The 16510-nt window shown below is 54.3% G+C and overlaps 1 long non-coding RNA gene across 3 annotated transcripts in view; it reads right to left on the minus strand.

The window, feature by feature from the left end:
- LOC116149411 (uncharacterized) overlaps positions 1 to 13172 on the minus strand; it is a 35058-nt gene extending 21886 nt beyond the window's left edge. For 2 of the 3 annotated variants that reach the window (XR_010378374.1, XR_010378373.1), the window contains exons 1-2: positions 12340 to 12683; positions 11451 to 11611 (exon numbers count right to left, since the gene is read on the minus strand). This is a non-coding gene — a long non-coding RNA (uncharacterized LOC116149411). Of the gene's footprint in view, positions 1 to 11450; positions 11612 to 12339; positions 12684 to 12946 lie in introns of those variants that run through there. The other variant, XR_010378375.1, reaches the window with a different exon arrangement.
- Between the last annotated feature and the right edge of the window lie 3338 nt (positions 13173 to 16510).

The raw sequence follows: 16510 nt of genomic DNA on the forward strand, positions 1-16510 counted from the left end.
ATAAAATAACGTAATGCGAAGCTTCATATAAACAGAACTGAAGTGCATGACAATGTAACACAGAAGGAGGGAGACAATGGAGCTTGTGCTCCAAGCTCCGAGCATTGTCTGAGGACTTACAAAAGCACTGCTTTCTAACAGATCTCATAAACAATCTAAGGCAATCTCTAAAATAATAGCAAAAAACATCAAACTGACAAGCTAATGGGTAAACGGAATAATGCAATGCATTTTACTATTGTAAGAGAAGGCAAGAAAAGAAAAAGGAACATGAGACAGCTGGGAAAAGCAGAAAACAAATAATAAAGATGGTAAATACGGAGCCCAAGGTGTCAGTCAAAGAACTAAATACTCCAATTAAATGGAAGAAAGGAAAACACTGAAAAGAGGTAAGAGACATACAGGACACGGAATAAATACTTCATTTAAAAGACGAAGATTCTCAGACTAGAGTTTTTAAAAACATATGTGTCTTACAAGAGATTCACCTTAAATATTAAGTTGAAACATATGAAAGGGCCAATATTTGACCATTTTTAAATTATAAAAATAGCAGTTTCATAGAGTTAAACCTAAAATGAGAGCATAGAGAAGCTGAAGGGGTAGAAAAAAATACACTGAGCAAACAGTAGCCAAGAGAAAGCAGAGAATAAGGCAAGAAGCATTTCTAGAGTCAAAGAGAGACATTTCATAACGACCAAGGTGCCAGTCCATCAGGACAACACACCTGCCCTAAATTCTTAAGAACCTAATGGCATAGCTTCAAAATATATAAAGCAAAAATTAACAGAACTCACAGGAAAAATGGACAAAATCAAAATTATAAGGAGAGACTCTAACACATGTTTTTGTAACTGATAAAACAAGCAACAGGAAAAAATCTGTGAGGATACAGCTCTGAACAATGCAGCTGACAAACTTCACCTACTTGTCATGTGCAACATCAGTAGAAAACACGTTCATTCCAAGTGCACGTGAAACATTTATCAGCACTGACCACATGCTAGACCACACAGCAAATCTCAACCAATTTCAAATGGTAGAAACGGTTCAAAGTACATTCTTTGACTGTAATGGACTAAATCTAAAAATCAGTAAGAAAAAGATAACTAGAAAATTCCCACGTGTTTGAAAATTAATCATTATGCTTCAAATAATACAGAGATCAAAAAACCACAACAGAAATTAGAAAGCAGTTTGAGCTGAATGATATGCTAAATATGACAGCAAAACTTATGGAGCTGAAGCTGTGCCTGGAGGAAAACTTAGAACCCTAAATGCCCACATCAGAAAAGAAGGAAACTGGAAACCATTTACGTACGTATCCATGTCAAGAAATTAGAAAATGAATAACAAATGACACCCAAAGAAAACAGTAGAAGAAAATAACAGACGTAAGAGCAGGTACTAATGGAAGAGAATATAAACAGTAAAAGAAAATCAAAGAAGGTGGTTGTTTGAAAGACGAGTGAAATTGAGAAACCTGTCTTCCAGACTCATCAAGGAACGGGAGGACAGAGACGACCAGGAAGGCTCAGCAGTGAAAGGACGAACATCCACAATGACACAGGCCACACAGGCCACGCTGCAGAGCGGTGACGAGCACAGCCCCTAACACCAGACTGCCCAAGTCTCTGGGGTTTAAGCAGAATTAACACCACTTGCCGAGAGCGGGGGAGGGATAAATCGGGGGTTTGGGATCAGCAGATACAAACGACTATCCATGAAACAGACAAACAAGGTCCTACGGGACAGCACAGGGAACTATGTTCAAAACCTTGTAATAACCTTTAGTGAAAAATACGAGAAAGAATATGTATATACATGTATAACTGAATCACTGTGCTGTGCACCAGAAACTAACGCAACAGTGTGACTCAGCTATGCTTAAAAAACAATTACTCACATAGCCAAGATACGGAAACAACGTAAGCGTCCACCAAATGGACGTATGAATGAAAGACCTGCGTTCCCACGATGGAGCGACACCCAGCCGTGAGCAAGGAGGACCCCTGCCACCTGCCGCAGCGCGTGTGGACTGACGGCTCTACGCCGAGTCGAGTAAGTGAGACAGAATGGTCTCTACTGCGCTACATCACTTCTACGTGGAATCTGAAAAAGCCAAACTCATAAAAACAGACTAGAATAGTGGTTGATAGGGGTTGAGGGGTGGAACAGAGAAGATGGTGGTCAGAGGTGCAAACTTGCAGCTGTAAGTTGAACAGGTTCTGAGGACCTGAGGCTCAGACAGCACGGTGACTGTAGCTACCAACACTGTGTTCTGTACTTGCAAGTTGCTAAGAATGCATCTCAAACGTTCTCCCCACAAAAAAGAAATGGTGATTATGTGGTGTGATGCAGGTGTTAGCCCAGCTGTGCTGGTAATCTTTTTGAAGCATAGAAATTTATCAAATCAACACACTGTACACCTTAAATTGAGGCATAATGTCAAAATATCTCAATAAAGCTAGAAAAAACAAATAAAATAGAATTAACAATGTGGAATCAACTCATCTGACAGCTTTGGAAGATTCTCGGTCATTGTTTTTTTAAATATGGCTTTTACCCCATTTCCTCATTTTTCTCCTTCTGGGACTCCAACCACACTTGTTTACGGATGTGCGCATCTGTATATTTGCACACTTTCTGAAGACAGATCTCCTGGCCCCGTCTGTCCGGGCCACATTCTCTGCAGGCTGCGGCACTGGCTTCTCCTAGGCGCCCTCTGCGGGACCCTTTCGTCCAGGGCGGGGTGGGGGTGGCACAGGCACAGCAGAAGTGGTCCTGTGGCAGCGGGCCGGTGCACACGGTCGGCAGCCCGGTCGGGGGCTCCCAGAATGTGAGAGGCTCCTCGGGATGTGTGTGCTCTGCCTTTGCCCCTGTGTACGCAGGCTTGAGCTGGGGCAGACGGCCGAAGTGTGCCGTCCAAATCAGTGACTGGAGAGCAGAGGCCCTGCCCAGGCTCCCGCCAGACTGGAGGTCATCCCAGGGCGCTGAGTGAGGGACCTGGCACGTCTGGCCTGCGCTGGGTCTGCGTAGACCCTCAGCCTCTCAGTGTTCACAGCTATCAAGGGAGGATTTCTCTGTCTTGCAGCCAGCAACCCCCCCCCAACAAATGAAAGGAGCAGCAAAGGTCATCACGGGGCTGCCAGGGAGCCCCGGGAAGCCCGAGGGTGGAGATCAGCCTGAAGTGTGTTTCTCCAGTTGCTGCTGACGCACACGCCCAGATGGCCCCAGTGCTCGCAGCGAGATGGCAGTGCTGCTGACTGAGTCACCACAGGGGAGGGCTGGATGCTGCGTCCTGGAGCAGGGGAGGAGAGGCCAAAGGCAGGAGAGAAGAGAGAGGGAGGAGGGAGAAGAGGAAAACCAAGGAAACTGGAAGGGAGCAGCAACGGGGTCGGGCAGGGGTGGGCAACACAGGGGTGGGGGGAGAGAGGCAGAGAGGGAACAGAGGCGGGCAGGGAGGAGTGTGTCCCCAGGTCACTGCCACCCTCACCTTTCTTGTGCTGGTTAAGAGGATTTGCATTTTGCCAGAAATGGAGCCCCAAATCCTAAAGCATGAAGCACTAATGCTGGGATTTCAGGCACAAGGCTCTCAAATGCCGTAGGCGGCCCCTGGTCAGAGGCCCCTCTCCTCCCTTCCTGGGTCCAGGATTCATCCCGGGAAACTGCAGCCTAACGTGGCAGCTGAAAGCTGGGAGTGGGAGAACCTTCTCTTGCGTCTTCAAAAGGCACCTGCTCCTTTAAAACAACCTTCAGTGAGAAACGTGAAAACAAGAATCACTCCTAAAGAATAAAGCCCTCCCTCCAAGCACGTGTTCTAGGCCACAGAGGTTGCCCTGTCTCCGGGGACCGTGTGCTCAGACTCCCCGTGGCCTTGGGAGGACACAGATGAGAGTGCCATTTCAGAGCCGGGACTGATCATAAATCACGACCAACGTGTATGGTTTGGCTGCACGGCCCTTCTGGGAACGGGGATTCAGGGCAAAGGAATCTGCCTTAATGGCTTTTCCAAAGGCTCAGTGCTGTGCTTTCGTGATTCTGGCTCTTGGAGGCCCCCTTCACCTCTGCCCGGCCCAGAGCCAGGACCATCTCCTCCCTGGGCCCTCAGACCCTGAAACTGAAGGCGGCTTGTGGCTGAGAGGCTGGCGCTCGGCTGTCTGAGAGATGGATGGGCAAGGCGGTCCGTCCTTCGCGGGAGGAGGAGCAGCCCTACCAGCTGCAAAGCAGAGCGTGCGAGCCAGGCCACCGCTGGCAGGGGAGGCGGTTTCCAAGCAGAACGCGGTAAGAAGTGTGCTGGAATCCGCCTCCAGAGTCATGGAATTTTCTTTTTTTAACGTCCTTTTCAAACACACACTTTGAAAAAATATTTAAAGGCGGGGGAAATTAATTAGGGCCATTTGTGCTGGGCCCCTACCCCAGAGCTCCTCTAGCAGGAGGAGTAAAAATAGAACCTGTGAGGGGCTCGAAATGCACTGCGAACAAAGATCACATTTAAGAGCCCAATGAGGCATGACTGTCCAAACAGGAAGAAAGGAGCTAATTATTTCCATTGCTGTGGAGGGAAACGGTGGCAGCCTTGAAAACTAGAAAAACCCCAGGAGGCCGGGAGGGAGGCCTCACCAAGGGACAGACCCCGCTTGTGCCCTCAGAGAATCACCACTTTGTCCCCCTCTGTCACTGAGGGGCAGTGAGGAAGCAGGGAAGAAGCAGAGACAAGCAAAGAGTTTGGAAGGTCTTAAAAATCGCTTCCACTTAGGCAGCAATTTGACCTTTTAAATGTATTTCCCCCCCCATTTACTTGATCCTTAGCTGCCCCCAGAAGGTAGACCCGGTGGGAGCTTTCATTTTCTCCAAATGCAGATGCTGAGCAAGTCCAAAATGACGCAAAGGGGTTTCTGGCAGGCCACCTGAGTGGGGGTCAGATGTCTGATTCCCAGGCTGGCCAAGTTCCAGCTCAGCACAGGCAGTCAGGAGCATGGGCTTGGAGTCAGGGAGGTCTGGGAGCAAGGCTCGGTCCAGCCACTCACAGGCCAGTCGCTGCCACCTTCAGAGCCTCAGCCCCCTCCTCTCTCCTGGGAACCTTCTCTTCTGGGAGCTTTCGGCCTGGGCGCACTCCCCACCCCTTTTAAAGGCTGTCTGTGATGTTGCTAGGAAATGAGGTACCTAGAAACTTAGCAGTGCCTGCAGGTAGCAGTGCCTGGCAAGCACTGGGCTGTGCCATCAGCTCTGTTATCATGCTGGGATGCTGGAGGAGGGAGGGGGGAAGTCTTCAGAAACATGCCTTCTGCACTGAGCCACGAGTCCTAACATGGCATCAAAGATCCTTGAGTCATGCATGCCACCTGGGGTAAATTACACCATCTTCAAGTCTGTAAAATGGGGCTGAGACAATGCTTCATGTCCCCCAGACCACATCCTCTTCCTGGGCTCACAGTAGAACGACATTTCCCAGCTCCCTTACTGTTAGATCAAGGGCCTGGAACCGAATTCTTCCCAATGGAATGTAGGTGGAAGTGCGGCAAGCCACTCCAGCTCTGAGCCTGAACAACACGCCTGTGTTCCTGCAGCCCTGCTCTCTCCCTTGGAGGGGACAGACGAGGCATAGCTCCAGGATGGAGGAGTCGTGACGCAGAGCAAAGCCACCCAACCTGCACTGGACTCTGCTGTGACGTAGAAGAAAGCCACAGCTGCGAAGAGTCAGAGATTAGGGCAACTACTGGTGTCGCAGCACAGCCCAGCTCCTGTGGGTAACGTCTTCCCCAGGTTGGCGGGGTGCGGTGGGGCGTGAGTATCTGAGGAAACTGCGCGGGAGAGGGCTCTGTCAAATGTGTGTGGCTGCGCTACTGGTTCCAGGGGAGAGGGCTTGGGCACAGATCCGGTTCCAGAAACCCCTGGGTCCCCCAGACACTTCTCCTGGGACCTTTAGGCTTAAACACGACTGACAAAGAAAACTGCCGTTTGGTGAGCGCGTACGATACGCCACAGACACTGGAGCACTCGGGCCCGACGGCCCCGTGAGGCGGGTGAGCCCCAGAGGGTCGGCGCAGCACGGCAGTTATGAGGGAGGACGCAGGGCCCTCTGGCCAGAGTGTGACTCCACATTTGCTGTGTGACTTTGGACAGGATACTTGACCTTTCTGTGCCTCAGTACCCTCATTTGCACAAGGCTGTGAAGGTTTAAACGAGTTATTCCACGTAGAGCCCTTAGCACATAATAAACGCTCTAACGACGTTGGCCTGTTCCAAGCGCCTCCTTGACAGATGGTGAGGCTCAGGGAGATAACATGACTTGTCCACCGGACGTGGGCACATGTCCGGTGAGAGGCTGAGCCTGGACCTGAGAGCGTGCCTGCAAAGCTAATGCTCCTCTCTCTGCACCTGCAGGTGCACACGCCCTGTGCGCCACCAGGAGACCCCAGAGAGCCACAGCGAGCACTCCCCATCGTCGTCATCACCAGCAGCGCCCCGACCCTGTAACAGCCTCCACAGTTTTCACAATGAGTTTGCACAGTCTGCCTCATTTCATCCTCACAGAAGCTCTGATTCCCACTGTACAAACAAGGAAGCTGAAGCTGGGAGGAGCCACGGCTAACCCAAGACTGCTCACTCCACGGTGGGAAAGCGGGACCCGAACGAGGACCTCTCCCCACATAGCAGTGCCCGTGGGCAGCACACTGGAGCACCGCCAGGCCTGCCTTAAGTGGTCACATCTTTCTCATGGTCTACTCCTCTCTACCAACGTTAGCCCCTAGCTTCTCTGGGGGCGGAGGACTGGGGAGGCCTGGCCTAGGAGAGTAGGGCAGTGCCATCTCCCAGCAGTGCCACCTGACATGTTGAGGGCAGAGAGACAGGCCACCCCCAGGCTGAGTGGAGATCCTGGGAGAGGACAGGGCCAAGGTTTGCGGAGGCCCAGGTTCCTAAGGAGGATCTGGTGGGGGCACTGGCTGGAGCACATGCTACACAGATGCCCAGAGCAGAGGCTGTTTGGCCAAAGGGATCCAGCCTGGGGCTCTCTGCAGCGTGCAGGGTAGTGAAAGCTGCTCGTGGGGCCAAGGCCAGCCTCACGCCCCACATGGGCTGCTGTCTAATCCATGGTCCAGCCATATATGGACTCCTACCTCTAGCCAGGACTGACCTCAACATTGGTCACACACAGACCCTTAAACCAGGCCCAAACTGGCTCCAAACCTTAGTCACAGGCTGACCTTGAACCTAGCTACGGTGTCACCTGACCTAGAGATTAACCAGGGACCACCTCTGGGCATGAACTATACTTGACCATTGACCCTAGTCCTCAAGGGCCACCCCTAAGTGCCAAGAACTAACCACTCACTGACCTCGTGCTGACCCCTGGCCCCTAACCCTTAACGCCAGGCTAGCCTGACCTTACAAAAGCCTGATCTAGAGCATGTGTCCCTGGTCATACAAGTAAGAGGGCAGACGGGTCTTTACTGTGCAACACTTAGACCCCCGTCAGGTCGGGGAGAGGGGATCCCACCTGTGGAGCGCTGTCTCCACAAAACACACGTCACCAGGACTCTCCGAGGACAGGGGAGACGGCCTCAGCCCCTCACCAGGCCAAGGCAGCCCTTGAGTCCACCCCAGGAGAAACCCCAACAGGAAGAGAGAGCCCTGCCTAACTCTTCTATGAGGCACTATAACCCCGCTTTCAAAACCTCAGGGACATCGAGAGAAAATCACAGACTGTCGCTCACGGCCGTAGCTGCACGTCTTCATAAAACATTAGCGGAGTTATTTGTAAAACAACACATCACGACCAAGACAGGCTTGTCCCCGGAGTGTGAGGATGGTCTGGTACCAGGGAACCTGCTCCTGGGTCTCACCACAATAACAGACTGAGAGACAAAAAACCACGTGTCTCAACAAATGCACAAACATTATTTGAAAAGGTCGTGTCTCTTTATGATAAAAAGTCTTAGAGACTAAAAATAGAGGGGAACTTTTTTAACTCTGAAAAGGTTCTCTACTAAAATCCTACAGCAAATATACTTAACAATGTATTTTTTTAAGTTTAGATATGTTCTTCTTACGTTAAAGTACAAGACAGCGATGACTACTATTATTCAGTACAGAACTGGAGGACCTGGGCAATGCAATAAAGCAAGAAAAAGGAATGAGGATTTTACTGTATCGACTGCAATTGAAGAGATGAAACTACCAAAGATAGGGAGTGATAATCTACAAATAAAAACTAACATTCAGCAGATAAACTGACAGAACTAGGATAAACAGAGGCTGCCCACACTCCTTGGCTCTCGGCCCTTCCTCCCGCTTTGGAGCCACAGCACAGCGTCTCCTCACCTCCTTCGCTCACTCTGCTTCCAGAATCACGTCACCTTCTCTGCCTCTGACCCCCTGCCTCCCTTTCACTTGGACCTTTGTGATTACGTGGAGCCCACCTGGATAATCCAGGACAGTCTTTCCATCTCAAGATCCTTTTCTTTATCATGTCCACAAAGTCTGTTTTGCCTTGTAAGGTAACATATTTGAAGGTTCCGAGTGCATGGGCATCCTTGGGAGGGGGTGGTAATTTGCCTTTGCGTGGATAGATGATGTTGGAATTCCACGGATCAGCTCTCTATAGTTCAGGTTTAACAGCAGTGTGCGTGCTGACAGTGTGTCGCTGGAACTGTGTCCCTCTTAGAAGGCTCGGGATGGTTTTCCTGACGACGTGGTGTTTGAGCAGATCCCTGAAGGACGTGCAGACATGCACCAGGGTCAGAGGGGGAGAAAGGGGAAGGTCTAGGGGCTGCTGGCACTGCACCTCTTTCCGCACTCTGGGCTCCCGTGGCCCTTTGCTCTGTCCCACGGGTGCGGGGCTGGGGCCCGTACCGGAAGAGCTGCCCCATGCCCTCTCCTTCCTGCTTCTTCCTCTGCAGGTCCCAGCTCCCAGCCCTGCATGCCTTCTCAGGGCTTCCACCTTTGTTTGTCCCTCAGTCCTGTGTTCTCAACCTCTCATCTGTTCTGTCCCAACTGCCACCTGTTCCCACATCATTCCCCTCTCAGAAATGGGCAAACAAATCTCCCTCAATTCTTCCTTCTCCTCTACTCCAATCTAAGAAGACCTCTCTTCTTCCACCTCTAGCCCAGTTTCCCCAGAAAGCGTTGTGCACGGACACAGTGCTCCCCCACTCGCTCCCCGCTGCAGGCTGGCGTTTGCCCTCACCCCTCATAATGCAGCAACCTTTGCCGAGATTACCAACAACCTCCTTGTCCATAAACTGGTGGGGTGTGTTTCTTTTCTCATCTTTCTTGGCTTCGAGACAGCGTGTGACACTGCTGGCCATTTCTGCCTTGTTGAACGCTGTGTGTGTGTTTTCCATGAAAGCTCTCCTGGGGCTTCCTTCCTCCCTCTCTAGCCGCTGTCTGCCAGTCTCCTCTGCCGGTTTCTTTCCTCTAACCATTCCTTGCAGCTTGATGCCTCCCAGGGTTCTGCCCAGGACATTTTCTTGTTTTCCTCTATTCACACGCCCCCTGGGAGCCGTCTCCACGGCCCAACCGCTCTTTGCAGGTGCAAGAGTTCCACAGCAGCGTCACTGGGCAAACGCTGCCTCCAGAGCTCCAGGCTGCAACCGCTGACACTGCGGCCGCTCCAGCATCCCGTCCTGGTGTCCCTCAGGCATCTCAGGCTCACCGCGCCCTCCTCAAACACCCCACCGCATCCCTCAGCCCGGGGCGGTCTGCCTGCCTTCTCCCGCCACCACCTTCCCTGCACGTTATCAGGCACCAAGTCTCCTCCAGTCTCCTTCTTAAGTGTCTCAGGAATTGCCTGCCTTTCTCCACCTTCTGTGCTGTTAACACAGCCTGGGCCACCAGCATCTCTCGGCCAGACCACTGGAGCAGTCTCCTCACCAGCCTCCGTGTCTCCGTGTAGCCGCGCATTGTGAGCAGTTACCGTCCTCCAAGCTTCGCGCTCGGTCCTGCCCGCATCCAGTTCAGTCTCCACATGAGGCCCAGGATCTTTAGAAAACAGAATTCAGATCATGTCGGCCCTCCTTGTTCTTAGGTTGAACTCTGAATTCTTAGCGGGGCACAATTCTGACTTCACAAGGAAGACAGATGAAGAACAAATTCACAGGCAAGGTGACACAGTAACTGTGGTTTGTGACATGTTTTCTAAATACAATAAACAGGGTGGTTGGGCAGAGCAATGAGGGTAAGGAGGAAAAGCCATCTGGGAAAAAATAAAGCTGATTACAGAGAGAAGCGCAGCAGTGGAGAGGAAGGGAGAAGCGGAGGGGGGGACACCATGTAGCGCCGACCGATGGAAACCACAGCCCTGGCTCAGAACCCCCCGTCCCATTCAGGAAGTTCCGCTTCTTTCCACACGGAGGTCCTGAGACGTCCTGTACCCTTTTAAACTACCTCCCTCATCGCCAACCCTTCTATTTAAGTTAGTTTGAAGAACCCTGTTCCTACAAACAAAGCAGCCCTGATTACAATGCCGTTCTTTGGATCTCAGCTTAAATGTCACCTCCCCAACAAGACTTCCTTGATGCGTTACTCTGAGTTTGATGCCTACATTACTTTCCTGTGAGTGCAGTCACAAAGCACCACAGACTAGGCGGCTTTGAAGAGCAGACGTGCATTCTCTCACAGCCTGCAGGCGGGAAGTTCAAGACCAAGGTGCGGGCAGGACAGTGTTCTCTCTGAAAGCTCTAGGGGGAGCCTGTCCCAGGGCTACCTCATAGCTCCCGAAGTTGCTGTCAGCTCTCGGTCTGTAGGAGCATCACTCCAACCACACGGCCTTCTCCGAGTGTCTCTGCGAACCTGTCTCTTCTCCTCTTCTCAGAAGAACACCAATCATGACGCTCAAGGGCCCACCCTGACCACCCATCTTTGCTTGGTTACATCTGCAGACTGTTCCCAAGTCAGGTCACACTCACAGGGACTGGGGGTCAGGACTTCAGCACATCTGTGGTGGGGGACAGAACCCATTCCATACAGTGCCCTGCCGTGGCCCCCACAGCACAGCAGTGTTTGTCCACTGGGCTGCGAGCACCTCCCTACTCCTCCCCCAGACTGTAAGTGCCGTGAGAGCCCGGCCACAGCAGCCACATTCACCGCTCCATCCCCGGGGGCCTGACAGACAGTGCACAAAGTATTTCTGAATGAGGGAATGGTGACATAAAGGTACGTAGAGCCCTGCATCTACTGGACCCGCGTGCTTCCTCAAGCCTCGGTGGCCTGCCGGCATGTGACTGTGTCTGCCGCTTACCCCCATTAGCACCACGGGGGAGGCTTAGTTTGAAAGGAATGGACAGCGGTGGTCACAGAGTCACTCCTGTGATTTCAGCAACCCAGGAGCAGAAGACATGAAGGTGAGAGCTGCACGCTCATCCGCAATTCGGCCCATCTGCAAGCTTACTTGGAGGCTGCAGCCAATGCTGCAGGCCCAGTTCCCAGCATCCCAGCTGCAGACTCACCTGCTGGAGGGGAGGGGTGGCCGCACCGCCAGCACCTGCAGAGTCACCTGACTCCCCATCTGAGAGCTTCTTCACCATCGTCGGGGGTGAGAGGGAAAAGCGGCCAAACCCCTCTGCCCTGGCTGCCATGTGGAAACCATGAGCTGCCCTTGCTGGCGTCCCTGCAGGAGGGAAAGGAGCGCTCAGAACAAGGGAGGGGCTGCCCTGGCCCCACGTTAACTTGCCACTTGGGTTTGCACAGAGGACCCGGGACTCTTCCAGGGCCCTGCAGATATCAATGCAGCGACCACAGATAGGCACCGGTGACTTCTCATGGTCTGGAAGCATCACTCCCTTTGAACTGCTTGGCGGGATGTCCCGAGGGGATGGCTAAACTGAACTCTGCACAAAGGGAAAAAACAGATCACAGGGAACCTGGAACCAAAGAAGCACCAACTCCTCCAAACAGCTGGGGCAGCATCGTCTGACTGCTGCAGCTGTATAATCTCGCGGAATCTCATGCTCAGCAGTCCTGTGAGTCAGGGCGGGGGTAGTAACTGTACCCAGGGAGCCCCAAAGGCAGAAGGCAGAGGGGGATGCTGACAGGCCAGAGGCTCAGGCCCGAGTCTGGGGCCCCCGCTACCCCCTGGCTGGATGCCTAGTTTCTAACAACTGCATGCTGTCCCACCCGGGATGACCCCAGGCCCTGGAGGTTTCTAGGAGGACACAGAAGGCTTCACAGAGACCAGACTGGCTCAGGGGTTCCGGGTCCCCAGAGTGACGGCAGTGGAGAGGCAGGGAGCTGCCATGCACAGGAGCCGGAATGCAGGTCTTGGGGCCTGCAAACGCCATTACCCCCAAGAGACGAGTCTGGCTGTTCCGAGCTTTCAAGTCGTTGGTGAAAACCAACCTGTCAGCACTTCAGGAACGTGCTGGCTGGCTCTGGATCAGCCACCTCCTGCCTCCTTGCGGATGGAGCTTGCAGCAGAAGCAGGCTGGGGAGTGGTGGTGCTGGGGAGCTGCGGAAGAACCGGAGCCGCGGTGGGGGGTCCGAGAGCGTGAGCTAGAACCGGGCTGGGGGCCGGGGCGGACGGCGGAGGCCCGGACAGGCTCCAGGGGTCGGAGGGGCCGGCGACATCCTCCCGGGAGAGAGGCGAGCCCTGCTGGCGGACGTGGACTTCAGACTCGGGGGCGAAACCCGAAACGACGGTGCGCGAGGGCAGAGGCCGGGTCTGCGGCCTCTCCCGCGAGATGGCAGCGATCGCGGGAAGCCGCCCCTCAGTTTCCGGGAAGCCGTCTGCGGTTTCCGGTTCCGCGGCCCCTTTCTCCGCACCGATGCCCTCGCCGCCCTGACAAGCCTGACAAGGCTCTCGCCTGCCCTCCGCCAACTGCTCAGAACCTCCTCTCCTCCCATCCCCCTCCGCCAGGAGACCGACCCTTCCTCAGCCCCGCGGGCCCTGGCGGAGCAGTCGGCCCACCCCCACGCCGGGCCGCCCGCCCAGGAGCCCGGTACCGACCCACTGGATCCTCAGATCTTCAGACCCATTTGTGCTGCTTCCCGAGCACCGCCACCCTCCGCCTGCGCGGCGCAGGGGCGCAGCCCTCATCCCGGTCCTGCCACGCCAGCGCCGTCCAGGCCTGTGGTCAGCCGGCTGTGAGAAGCCAGCCTCCCGGGTGAGTGTGCAGACGACTGAAGTGCCGCTGTCGCCTCGCGCCCTTCTGACGTCTCTTCCTGAGTCGCACTCCTCCCTGCCCCCTTTTCTGATGACCAGGCTTCCTGGGGGTGGCCGTGGTGGCCTCCCGGATGGCCCCGAGGACGCCCTCCTGCTCTTCACGCCCTGGGTGGCCCCTTCCGCTTGGCGGGGGGCTGGTCTGTGAACAGTGGAATACGGCGAAGTCTCGGGAGCCTGTCCCCCAGCCCCAGACAAGCCTTCAGGTGGCTGCATCCTCGTAAGAGGCCCTGAGCAGAGCCGCCCCGCTCAGCGGCTCCAGGTCCCTGCCCCTGGGAAACTGTGTGGGACAATCAGTGTGTGTTGTTTTAAGCTGCTAAGCTTCAGGGCAATTTGTTATGCACCAAGAGGCTCCTGGGTGGGCGGTGGGGAGGGGGTCAGCCAGCAGCCAGCCAGGGCAGCAGGTCTGCAGGTACAGCTGGGCGGAAAGGGCCGCAGGTCTGGGCTTGTTTCTGTGCAATGGCAGCAGCCTCTGCAGATGGAGTGTGCTCCCTGAGCGGGCGGGGCATGTCCTTGGCTAGGGCACAGCTTTGCTTTGGCTTTCCGTGGTCCAGGAACCCTTGTCCCGCGCTCAATAAATAGTGGCCGTTCCTGCAACTAACTGTGCGATGCTCTTGTTGTGGGCCCTACCAGGGATGTCTGTTGGTGGGAAGGTGTCAGGTTTCTGCAAGTTCTGGAAGGCTCAGCCGTTTGGAGCAAGCCCAGCGCACGTGGGGAGCCCGTGGTGGGGGGCACGGCTGCCATGAGCTGAGCAGGGCAGGTGTCGGTTGCCCAGGGTGTGGCAGGGCCAGCCAGGACAGTGAGTCCGTGGCCGTCTTCCAGGTAAGACCAGGGGGTCAGTGAAGAAGCCGTGACGTGGTCAGTGGACACACCTCGTCCAGGCTCATCAGGGACCTGAGCACCCAGGGCGGCTAGTGTGGGTCCTTGCCTAGTGGGGGTGAGGATCCCAGAGGACACGCCGCCTGGTCAGAACCGGCTCATTTTATGGGTGATGGGCCGAGGGGCTGTGGCTGAGCGGAGATGGACTTATGGCTGTAGTTCTCGCCCTGTGGATAGTTCACTTGTCCAGGTCCCCTCCATGCCAGCCTTAGAGGGCATCCCCAGCTGTGGCTCCTGAAGCAGTGAGGACTCTGTCAGCTGCACGTGGCAGAAACCCAGCTGGATATTGATAATAACCAAAACCGACTTAGTGCTTGCGTTTGCTTTATGCGTATTGACTCAGTGAACCCTCACAACAACCTCGAGTAGGTGTCCTTATCCCCACTTTGCAGATGAGGAATATGAGGCAGACTCAAACGGGTCCCGCTACTGGGAAGCAGCAGAACCAAGATTTGGCCTGGGCAGGCTGGTGCCAGAGCCCACGTCCTTACCGCCATTGAGAGGAAAATCTCAGCCCAGAGAGCTCTTTCTTCAGGTGTACCTGCATCCAGAAGCTCAAATTTCACCAGTGCCACCCTCTCCTCACCGCCTGTTAGCCAGCTCCTGGGCTGACCTAGTCTCTGTCCTCCCCCGTGGCCACCAGCAGCCCGATGCTTACGCCACCCCCAACTATTTAAACAGCAGCCCCGAAGTTAGTCTCAGGGGACTGCCCGGGGTCTCCCGCCCCCTCTGAGCCACCCTCATGGCCCAGGGCATCTGTGCTCTGAAAGGCCAGGGCCAGGTCACAGGCCCAACCTGGGAGCCACGCCTGGAATCAGAACCCCAAGCAGCCCAGGGCCGCGGAGTGGGGAGAGGGGTCTTATTTGCCCAGAAGACAGGGGAACAGGGGCTGGGCAGGCAGACACAGCACACATGTCTGAACCACCATTGTTTCCTCCAGGGTTTTTTGTCGGGGTTTGGGGGGTGAGAGGATGTAAAGCCATTAAAGAATGTCCCAGAAACACACAAGTGCACGCGCGCGCGCACACACACACACACACACACACACTCACTCACTTCTATGCCACACCGAACGTAACCCTTCTTACTCTTGCTTGTGACCTCCAGGCCTTGTCTGTACACATACATCTTTTGAAGCAGTTACAGCCCACACTGCAAATCTTCTGTCTGCAGGGCAGACCTTGCGCGACGATGGTTGGGGGGTGGTGGCTGTTTCCTTTCATACAGGACAAAAGGACTCTTGTCACTCTGGGCCTCTGACCGCAAGCCTCTTGTCTCCAGGATATTTTTTTGGTTTATCTGTTTTCTGCTGTTGGAGTTTCACCCTCATGGCTCTGGGAGATTGGGGGTGGGGGTTGTTCCTGGGGTGCTGGGGCTGGTTAGCCTGGGAGGTGCCAGGAGGCAGTGCTGGCCCTGACCTCCGCACGCCCCATGCCACACAGTCTGACCTTGCCAGGGTCCTGGGCAGGGTGGCCCTTACACCTGGGCTCACGCGCATGGGTCCTTCACAGGGCACTTCCCTGTGACTGGCTCTCGGTGCCTTGGCCTGCAAGCTGACACCAAGCTTACTCTGCAAGGCCAGTGGCCACAGCAGGAATGGTAACATGGTGCACTTTTTGAGCACGCTCTGTGTGCACGCGCTGTGGATTCCTTCACTCATAGCGGGACTGGGATACAGGTACTATTGTTGCCCCATTTCACATGTGAAGTCACATAAGCAGCTTTGTCAGCGTCACACAGGGAAGGTGGAGCCCTGAGTCACACCCGCCAGTCAGAAGCCGTGCTCACACCCACTTCGAGAGGAGGAACTGGAGGTTAAAGAGCACAGACTCTGGACCCAGACTGTTGAGGGTTGAATCCAGACGTCGCCGTGTACTGGCTGTGTGGCTCTGAGCAGGTTACTCAGTATCTCTGTGCCTCAGCTTCCTCAGCTGTACAGTGGGGGACTTCTAGTACTTACTTAATAGGGTTGTTATAGGGGGACACGCGTCACTGCCCATAAAATGCTTTGACTTTGGCCAGACACGGTAAGTGCTCGTCAAATGCTAGCTGGCAGTGTTGCACTGATGAAAAATCTTGAAAGAGACTGAGTCTTCACCAAGGGGGCTGAGGACCTGTTCAAATGGGAAGTAGTGCTTGGGCAGGATTGCAGAGAGGAGGGACAGACCCCACAGACCCCAAGATTCACGGGTGGAGTAACAGACGTGGACAGTGAGCCCTAAAGCACAGCGGCCGTGATTTGTTCTAACATGCCTTCCAAACGGGTCGTCAGGGATGGGGAAGAAATCGTTTAATTCTGGGTGGAAATCTGGAAGAGCTTCAAGGAAGAGGCAGCTTTTGACTTGGACCTTGCTAGAAGCCCAGGACCATGTAGATACATGAGAAGGAGACATTTTAAACAGAGGCAAGGAGGCAAGGAGGGTGTGGAGGCCTGGCATGAGTGGAGGGTCAGTCTGGAAGACAAGGAGGGAG

The sequence above is a fragment of the Camelus dromedarius genome, chromosome 29 (genome assembly GCF_036321535.1).
Source record: "Camelus dromedarius isolate mCamDro1 chromosome 29, mCamDro1.pat, whole genome shotgun sequence".
Taxonomy (NCBI): Eukaryota; Metazoa; Chordata; class Mammalia; order Artiodactyla; family Camelidae; genus Camelus; species Camelus dromedarius.